Here is a 9,573-nt window from a genome sequence, read left to right as displayed (position 1 = left end):
ACGAACATTGCGTTGTGTTTCCTGACTTCATGCCTTCCCTGAGAACGACACTCAATGTTTGCACTGAACCACAAAATAGCCTTAAAACTAATGTTTATTTCTAGGTGACATGGAAAATAAACTATCCCAATTTTCAGTGTAGTGTGTGTGTGTATCGGATTTTTGTGTTTCAAAAAGTGAATGTTACAAGGTTGAAATTTCATGTTACAGCAAAATATAAATAAAAAAAAGTACTGACAATACTGACTATTGGTTTAGAAGCAGTTCAAACCAACAAATTCATTTCTGTCAAACATTTCACTTTGAAAATTGTGCTTGTGCTATATTCACAATAAAGGACTCTTTCCTTTGATATTTTGCTATCTTAGATATTAAATTGTAACCTCAAGTGCAAAATAACAATGTATGCGTGCTGGAAATGTACGTTAGTGACAATAGCCTTTGGTCATTTGAATGCAAATTTAAATGTTTTGGGAATGTGCCCTTCCCCCCTAGTCAAACAAAACCTTCAGTGGCCTGACTGCCTAGTGCATGATTGTCCTGGTGTTTATGAAGCCACGAGTTACACGGGAAACAAAAGGAACGAGGTAGATCGTACAAACAGAGACTTGGACAAGGAGTGTTTATTTACTTACTTAACAAAGAAAACCCGTTGCATAGGAAAGTTGCTTAAAATTTTTTCAGCTGAGTTTTTAATTATTTTCTGTGGCTGGTCTATGTGGTTAAATCTTTAATATCCTGGCCCGCCTTGATGAAAGTGGACAATCACAAACTCTCCAAAGGACTTTTTTTCAGGAATTCTGCTCCCCCTTGCTGAGATTGCTCTCTATCATTGTTTCGCTCTCGCATTAAACCACTTCCAGAGCGCGCGCGCGCAGCCCGTCTTCCCTCCGCGGCATTCCTCTCAACGACAAACAGTCCCGCAATGAAATCGTTTGATACAACGCGTACTCGTCCCGTCTCGCGCGCAGCACAGCATCTCCTGCCTGATTATGCGCGAAATCATCGGGGGTGATTACAGGCGAGTTGGATGTCGCTTGGAAAACGAGTTTGCAGGAAATAAAAAAACAATCACGGAAATCAAAGCTGAGGAAAATTCCTCCGCGCAGCGCGCCATTGACTGTAAAGACCTTTCAACTTTACAAAAACTGAAATTGAACAAAACGTTCTCTTTGGGGCAAACTTTGTCACGACGAGTGTATCGCCACAAATCGACAGGCGGGGAGCCTGCAACCGCGACGGAATTAACGACGAAGGACTAAGTAAGCACGAACTGGGCAACGCATGGCTTCGCCTGAGGCGGCATTTTTTCCGTGGTAAAATGCAGTTTGTGTTGTAGTTTGACCAGCGCACCGCGCACTCCCCCCGTTTTCAGTCGTCCCTCAACTCGCCCGCGCGTCATGGATGAATATGAGGATCCGGGGCGCAAGAGCGAGCAAACTGATGGAAAACCTCTCCATGTAGGACGGGTCATCAGGGACGGGATATACGGGGGGAGACGAACCCCGGGACATGGAGGAAAGAAAAATCAAACGATATGAAACGGCAGCTCCTCCACGCCCGGGAACAAAGTCTACGGTCGTGCGGGTCACCGTGCGCTCCGTCAACGGGAACCGAGCCTCAGGCCTCTGGATTTCTGTTCGCTCCGCAAAGGGACGCGGGTTATCCCGATTGCCGACGCGTCATGCACCAAATCTGAAGTTGCCTTTGCCGTGTTGACAGCGTCGCGTCGTCGAATGCGTACTTTCCAGGAGTGTACAACGCAAAGCCGAGGTGGCAGGCCGCACGGTACAGCCGTGGATGCGCCTACGAAGGTACTCAATTCTGGGAGGAAAAAGGTGCCCGTTCCGGGTGCAGAGGAGCAACAGTCTTATGGCGTGGCCAACCATGCTGGCATGGTACCCGGCCACGAGCCCCCGGTTCCATCGGGCTTCGTCCCACTCATTCGCAAAGACCAGCAGCAAACCACACCAGCCCAGAGGTCGAGCATCAGCAGCCCGCGGTCCAGCCTGGTGTCACCCGAGACAGGAGAAGGACTGCGAGGGGAACAGCGTGATACAGCCCAGGTCTAGTTACGCCAAGCACGGTAGCGAAACCAGCAAACACTCCAGCCCAAAGAATCAGCCTCAACTCCACAGCTACGACCCTGCGGGCGCAAACCCGAGCAGCAGCAAACCCGAACCATGCGGCCCAGCATGGGATAGAAAAGCGGCACATCAGCCCCCGCCGAGCCCCACGAGCCGCGCTCCGCTACTCCGGGACTCGCGGCGTCACGCCCCCCCCAATCCCGCGGGGAGCCACGAGCCGGAGAGCGGCGCGGTGCACGGCGTCCCCGTGACCAGCCCCGGTCCAGCATCTGCTGCCAGGAAGCACGACCCGCCGTGGCGGCCAACTGCGTGGTCAGTCCCCGCTCGAGCATCTCCAGCCACAGCTCCAGGAGCTCTCGGAGCTCCCGGGGATCCATGAGCGCGTATCCCGAGCTCCAGGTCCCCATGATGGGACCCGGTTTGCCGGAGGACGCGCTGCTGCAGGACTTCCCTGAGCCAACGGCCGCGTCCACCTCCCAAACCTTTCCCGTGCTGGAGGAGCCGCAGCAGCAGAACTCAGAGGTCAGCATCGCGTTTAACTACGGGAAGATGGGCACCGGGGCGCAGCGCTTAAAGCTGCCGTACCAGGTCACTCCATCCGGGGACAGCGGCCCCAGTCAGGCGGAGCGGCGCCTGGAGGCCCTCACCCTGGAGCTGGAGAAAGAGCTCGAAATGCACATGAAAAAAAAAGGAATATTTTGGTTGAGTAGAACCCGGGTCACTTTTTGATCACTTCAATTAGTTTGTCTGGAGACATCAGGTCATTCCCTAATTGGAGAGAGCTTTGTTCTGTCTTCTAGCTTTCAATCAAAACATGATTTTGAAGAAACTTTTACAGAATTGTTTGGTGGAATGGAAAAAGGTCTCATTCGCACCTTGACACGGCTCAAACCACCCCTGAGCCGATTCCAGCACAGAGCAGTCTTGTATCGGACTCAGTAAAGTATCATTAGGGTGGGGGAAAACAGGTGTCAATCCTGGTTTGTCAATGGAGTCCGTGTGCTTTTTAGACAAGAGGGGGTTATACTTGGAGCACTTATTGTGGTCTGCTTTAATCACGTTATGATTAATTATCTATGAGCTGGGTTAGATGCATCATTCATCCCGACTTTTTCACCCAAAGGCAGCATGCAAAAGACGCCAAATTCCCAAAAAGCCGGATCATCTCACAAGGCATGCTGAAAACATAGACTAAGGACACTGTGTATTTCATTCATCAGTGCAGTTTTAATTATAAACAGGAGACCACACGATGGCTCTGAATTGTTTTTCGTAATGATTAAATTTGTATCTTGGGTAGTCTCTCCAATTAAAACAGGGGACAAAAAAAAGGTAAATCTGAGTTAACAGGACGTCCAAAAAGTGTTTATAGAGCTTTAAAAAAAATCTGGGGTTGGTAAGTAGCAGCTAAGGGAAGAATGGGTTTGTAGAAATTCAATGTTATACAGTTGGTGTTTGTTGTGTTTGGGTAGTTAGTGTGTTGTTTTTGCACCCAATCGGGGATTTAAGTTGTAGGTTGGGTGAACGGTGCCAAATGTAATACAAACTTTTGGTCAAACACCGCGTAAACTGGCTCTTTTGCATGTAACCAGTGATTCTGATTGGTTAGTTTTAATCACACCGTGCAGATGCGGTAGGACCAATCACAACAAAGGCTGCTGGCAACCAACTGGCACTGCCCAAAAGGAAATTGTAGTCGCTGAGCAGACAAACAGGGTTCTTAGCTGACTTGTTTTTGGCCCGGACCTGACGAAAAAAGGCAAGTCTTCAGAGAGTACATACTTTGTCTCCCAGTTTGAACGCTTTAATTTCCTGCCAAGTGTCCTTCCCAAGGCCTGGACGTCAACAGAAATAAGTTCTTTAGAGGCATGTGAGCCTGTGGTTTTTTTCTTGGGGAAGTCCTGATTTGTGATTTGGCGGGACCTAGTACTGGTTTGGTGGAAGACAAATGCAGATGAACTGCCTTAAAATCTCTTTAAAACCTTAAGCAGTATAGTTAGTCCAACCAAAAATAAAAAGTTTTCTTGTCATCACATTTATTCACTTTCATGTTGTAGTACTAAACTCCAGTGCATTTCTTTTAGTTGCTGAACACAAAAACAAGATATTTTGAGGCAAGTTGAGTTATTAAATATTGGATCTGCAGCTATTGACTTCTATTGTATGGGGGGAAAAAATACATGGCAGCCAAGGGCTACCATCAACTGTTTTAATTCTTTCAAAAATATCTTCTTTTGTGTTCAGCACACTAAAGAAACTATGTACGGGTTTGGAACAAGCAGATTCATTCATGGGGTTAAATCATTCCCCCCACCCACCACCACCAAAAAAACAATTCCCATATTGATTAAAATGAACAGAATTTTAAATAATCATTCATGTCTGGAGCACAAACACTGCTAGGGATTTGTTCAAATCATTAACCCTAGGTATGAGCTTATAGTAAATAATGCTTCGCTTATGTGCACACTTTACCAAGACGTATGACTTTAACAAAATGTTCGCCTTTTAAGTTAACATACGTTTTAGGTCGCAAGGTGTTGTGGGACTGGGTCGCGATTGTGTCTCATCGTTTGTGTCCTCAGTGTAACCGGGGTGTCATTACATCTGTACAGGTTTAGCTGCAGGTAGTCTAGAGATGGAGGTACTGAGTGTGTTTTTGCCTCCCAGGAGCAGCAGGTGGAGGTTGTTTTTTACCTTTTTTCTTTGCATTGCCTAACCCTCTTAGTCTGTGGCATTAGTCTGCGCGCGAGGATGTGAACCTTCTCCACGGTACAGTGGACAAACAGCTCCCCCCTAAAATCAATCTTGCCTGGTATTCGTGGATGTGTCTTTCTACAGCCTTTTTAAAGGGTTTAGTTCAACTAAAAAGGAAAATCTGTCAAGCGCTTTCTCACCGGCCATGTCGTTCCAAACCTTGTATCAGAATCTTCTTGCTAGCTGTCAAGATCCTAAAAGGACAGAAATGCACTATTAAAAGTAGTCTGTATTCACCCAAAAAAGGGTCAGGAATGTGCGTGATCTCTTGCCCCATGCTGCAAAACTCTTACATCTCATTTGCAATACTATGACATGCAAGAACCCAGGTAAGTCGGTATAATTGACCTTAAACCACAAAACGCCAGCCATGCACCATATGTTGTACATGCTCTGGTGAGGATTTGAGAGCTGCAGCAGATGGGAGTATTATCAATGTATTATCAGAAAATCCTGTATAATAAAATGCATGTATGGAATACTTTTTGAGCTCAGGTGCCCAATGTGGATGCTTTATCTTTATGGAAAAACAGCACTTGTTGATCATTGCATTTTGTGGTTTCAATACTAAAAGTATCTAATTTATGGTTAATGATGGGCAAATGTAGTATTGTGGGTGGACTTATGCGACGCGTCGAGAACCCATGGTTTTATTGTTGTTTTTAGCTTATGCTGCAAAGCTTTATAGTAGCAGTAACTATTAAAAAAACAAAGTGGTTATTGATATTACACTGCCGTTCATAAGTAGAAAGCTTCTGAAAATAGAAATCTTTATAAATAATACACTCCCCCGTTAAAAAAAGTCTTTTTTGGTGAAAGAAAATGAATACTTTTATTCAGCCACGGATGTGTTTAATTGATAAAAAGGGTCGGTGTACAGACTTATATTGTTTTCAGAAGAGATTTCTATTTTGAAATAAAAATGTGTTCTTTACCTTTTATCATGATCATCTGGAAAAAAGTATACAGGTCCAAAAACTATTAAGCAGCACAACTGTTTTCTAAACAGTGATAAACAAATCCGTATTTAGAATGATTCTGAGGGATCATGTGACACTGAGGACAGGAGTAATGATGCTAAAAATTCAGCTTTGCTTCGCAGAAATAAATTCTATTTTTAAGGCATATTAGAAATAGAAAACGTTATTTTAAATTGTAATACAATATTTCCCAATATTACAGTTTTTTCTTTTGATCAAAGAACTATGAAAGCCTTGATGAGATTAAGAGACATACTGATGTCCCACTTTTGGGTGAGCAGTGTAGGTTCAAACTAAATGTGCAGGTTATCAGACTACATAAAAATGCACCCTTCCCAAGTGCTCACTTTTAAGGTTCTGCCCTACAGAGTGGTTGATTGTTTGATTGGCCTATGTTTGTTTGGTATTTAAATATTTTTTGTACACTTCAATAATTTGCATTTTTTTGCTACAAAACTTGGTGTAAAATTGCATAACGAATCACAAATAATGCACGACTTGTGAATTTGACGTTTGATGTTTTTCTCTCAGCATTATTCCGTCTGCTTTAGCCAATGATGAATCCAACCCACCTCTGAACATCACGATATCCACACAGGCATTCAGGATTTCAGGCTCTGGTTTAAAGAAAAACAGAATGAGCGACTTTGCTTCGACTGCCGTTGCCAATTCAGAGGAACTGTTTTTTTGCTCAAAGGTCTAGCTGTGCATTCATTTTGGATGCTTGCAAAAGAAGGCTTTTCAGTAAATTATCATTTGGTTGTCTAAATGCTGAGTTGCCTGACCAGTGTTGAGTGCTTGTTGGATTTTGAATAAAATCTGTGAATACATTGTTGATGTTATTCATGAAGAGGTGGCATTCTCTTTATTTAAAATGTGCAAAATTAAAGAAAGTTCTTATTGCTTAACACAACAGACATGAAGCAGGTCGACATGGTGTGAATGTAAAACAAATTCACTGTTAAATATCTTTGCAGATGCATGAAATGTGAAGGCAAAGATGCATGAAAAACCTGAAGGCAAATTAAAACTTTTCTTAAACACCCAGTTCAGCAATAATATAAGAAAAATACAAAATATTTCCTCAGCCAAAAATATAGCCAATTCAAATTCAAAATTCAATTATTATTATTATGTCCGGTAACTTCATTTATGTAGCACCTTTCAGTTCAGTTCAAAGTGCTTTACATAATCAGAAATGAGATCATCAAATATAAATTTCAGCATTACATCCAATAAAATAAACATACAAATGCATAAAACCAAGGATACAAGGATTTAGATACAACACATCTAATACAAAAATACTCAAATGTATGAAAAACAAGCATGCAAAGTAATAATCACAACATGTGCCTTAATAATACAATACTAAAGAGTATAAATACAGCTTTCAGCCTATCAGCATCATGCAAACATGAAATAGAAACATGCTTGTACAGTAGTAGTTCGTTTACCAGGTTTTGGCCAATTCACTCTACTGCTATTCCAATGTTTGTATTTTTCGATTGTAAATGTGCAGCGTTTGACCAATTGCACTCACGTCTTGCATCTGGGGCAGCAAAATGAATAATTGTTGCAAAAACATACATTTCGCCGTTAATCTGAAAAATCCCACCAGGCCACACAAACCCTTAGTACAAACACAACAAACCGAAAGCAGCAAAGCAGCATGATCTTGAGCCTTGTGTGAAAACTCAGCCGTTGCTCTCCATCTGTAACTGCAGCAGCCAGTGCGCGTGTATCAGCCAGATGAGGAAGGAGGTCTGTGTAGAGGACGTGGTACTGGTGTGTCACAAGGTGAGGGGAGTCGTCTGGAGGATTGCGTTCATGTTGACATCACATGTGCATCTCTCACTGCTTCTTCACCAATATGCCTTGTTTTGAGTGATTCTTGAGTTGCTGGTGTTTAAAACCAAGCATACTCTGATCCTTTTCTCATAATATGGTTAGTGCGATTCGTGAAAAAAACCCTAAGCATTCATCTTGTGTATCTCATACTGTACCGTAATGACGAGTCCCAGTCTCGTTTTTTTTGCTTGAGCGAGAGTGTGCTGTTTTTTACTTTAATACGTGTGAGCAGACCTGTCATATTTCACCCGTAATATGAAAGAAAAAGTCAAATAAGAAATTTAAAATTAACCTGATTTAAGCTTTTTATTTACAATCGCATTTCAGATGTTTGTAAAACAGAAATCAAAACTGATCCTGTCTGGGCACAAATTGTACTGTTCAATTTAAATATTAACTATTTTGTTTATATTATATTTTTTCGATTAACAGGAATGCATTATGAACTGAAATGTGTAGATTGAATGCAGTCTAAGTTGGTTTGTATTAAAATGCGATCTGCTAAATGCATGTGTATAATGTAAATATAATGTAAAAAACCTACTTAAAGCAATTTCATTTTTCTTTATATAAATGTTTAATCTTTTGATTTGTTGATTTTAGGGTAGCTAAAACTAAAACCTTACAAAAACATTTTCGTTACTTGAAAGCAAACATTTCTTATTTTCATTGGGTTTAACTTGATGGTACACAAATACCAAAAACCTAAAACCAAAATTAAATTAATTATATATATATATATGTAAAAAATAAAAAATGTTCAAAAACACACAATACATTTCTAAAATTTTTACCTATATTATAAATTGAAAACAGAAATATGAAAATAAAAATGAAATTCAGAATATTTAATAATAACTATAACAAGCCCTGATTTGCTCCAGCTGAGGCTGAAGTGAAGTGAGTCGCACAGAATGGAATTCTTTGAGGACAAGAAACTAGAGCGAGGCTGCGTGATGAGGATTAACGTTTGTGTTCGGTTGTGATCGTGTGTGTACAGGTCAGCTGGGAACGTGTAATTAGTCACCTGCTGCGATTTAGCTGCTCACCTGAAAAAACTTGTTTTTCAGGCTGCCAAGTGTGAGCACGTAGTAAGTGTGGCATTAAAGCAATTTAGCAATTTCACAACAAAGAGCAAAATGCACTATAGAATGCAGTCCTTCTGTGACAGATCAGTATATCACGTGTCGCTTTGCGGAGGATTTGTTCAGGTAATTATTAAAGCTTTATCCAGCTATTGAAAAACCCCAACACTGCTGTTCAACTCGTATTGGTGCCATGGTGCTCATACACGAAACGAGGTGATAAAGCGTGTAACCCAGTGGTAGAGCTGAATGGCAAAAACAATGATCAGGAAGACACTAAGACACTGTTGAAAGAATAGTACTGTTAATATTGACTTGCTACTAGAGCTGTTTTGTGTTATTACTTTTATGTCAAATTACTGTTTTGACGTGAAGCACAAGATCATCAAGATGTATCATCGCCTGGCCACAGTGTGGCTTTGTTTTGTTTGTAAATTATTTAAATGTATGTATACACCTTTCCTTTTATTAGTGAAGCCATATTTTGCATTATAAATAATTTTTAATTATTATTCCCATTTTATTCTGATTATACTATTTATTGTGTTTATTATTTATATTTATTTTTATATTTTTATGTTTATTTTATATTGAAATTATTTTTAATTATTTTTGTTTATTTTTTTATATTGAGTATTATGGATACTTTCATATTGTTTGTTTTATATTTATATGTTGATAATATTATTATATTGTTTATTTATTTATATGAGATCTATATGGGTTATATTTAATTTATTTGGTGATTATTTTTGTATTATTGTTATATGTGTATTTTATATTAAATTATTTATCGTTTTATTGTGTTTATTA

General features: G+C 40.7%; 1 pseudogene; it reads left to right on the top strand.

Annotated features, from left to right (window-relative positions):
- Positions 1 to 1,512: 1,512 nt before the first annotated feature.
- LOC122134009 overlaps positions 1,513 to 9,573 on the top strand; it is a 31,950-nt pseudogene continuing 23,889 nt past the window's right edge.

The sequence above is a fragment of the Cyprinus carpio genome, unplaced genomic scaffold (genome assembly GCF_018340385.1).
Source record: "Cyprinus carpio isolate SPL01 unplaced genomic scaffold, ASM1834038v1 S000006731, whole genome shotgun sequence".
Classification (NCBI taxonomy): domain Eukaryota; kingdom Metazoa; phylum Chordata; class Actinopteri; order Cypriniformes; family Cyprinidae; genus Cyprinus; species Cyprinus carpio.
Note: the sequence above shows the minus strand (reverse complement) of the source record. Positions and strands in the feature narration are given on the sequence as shown.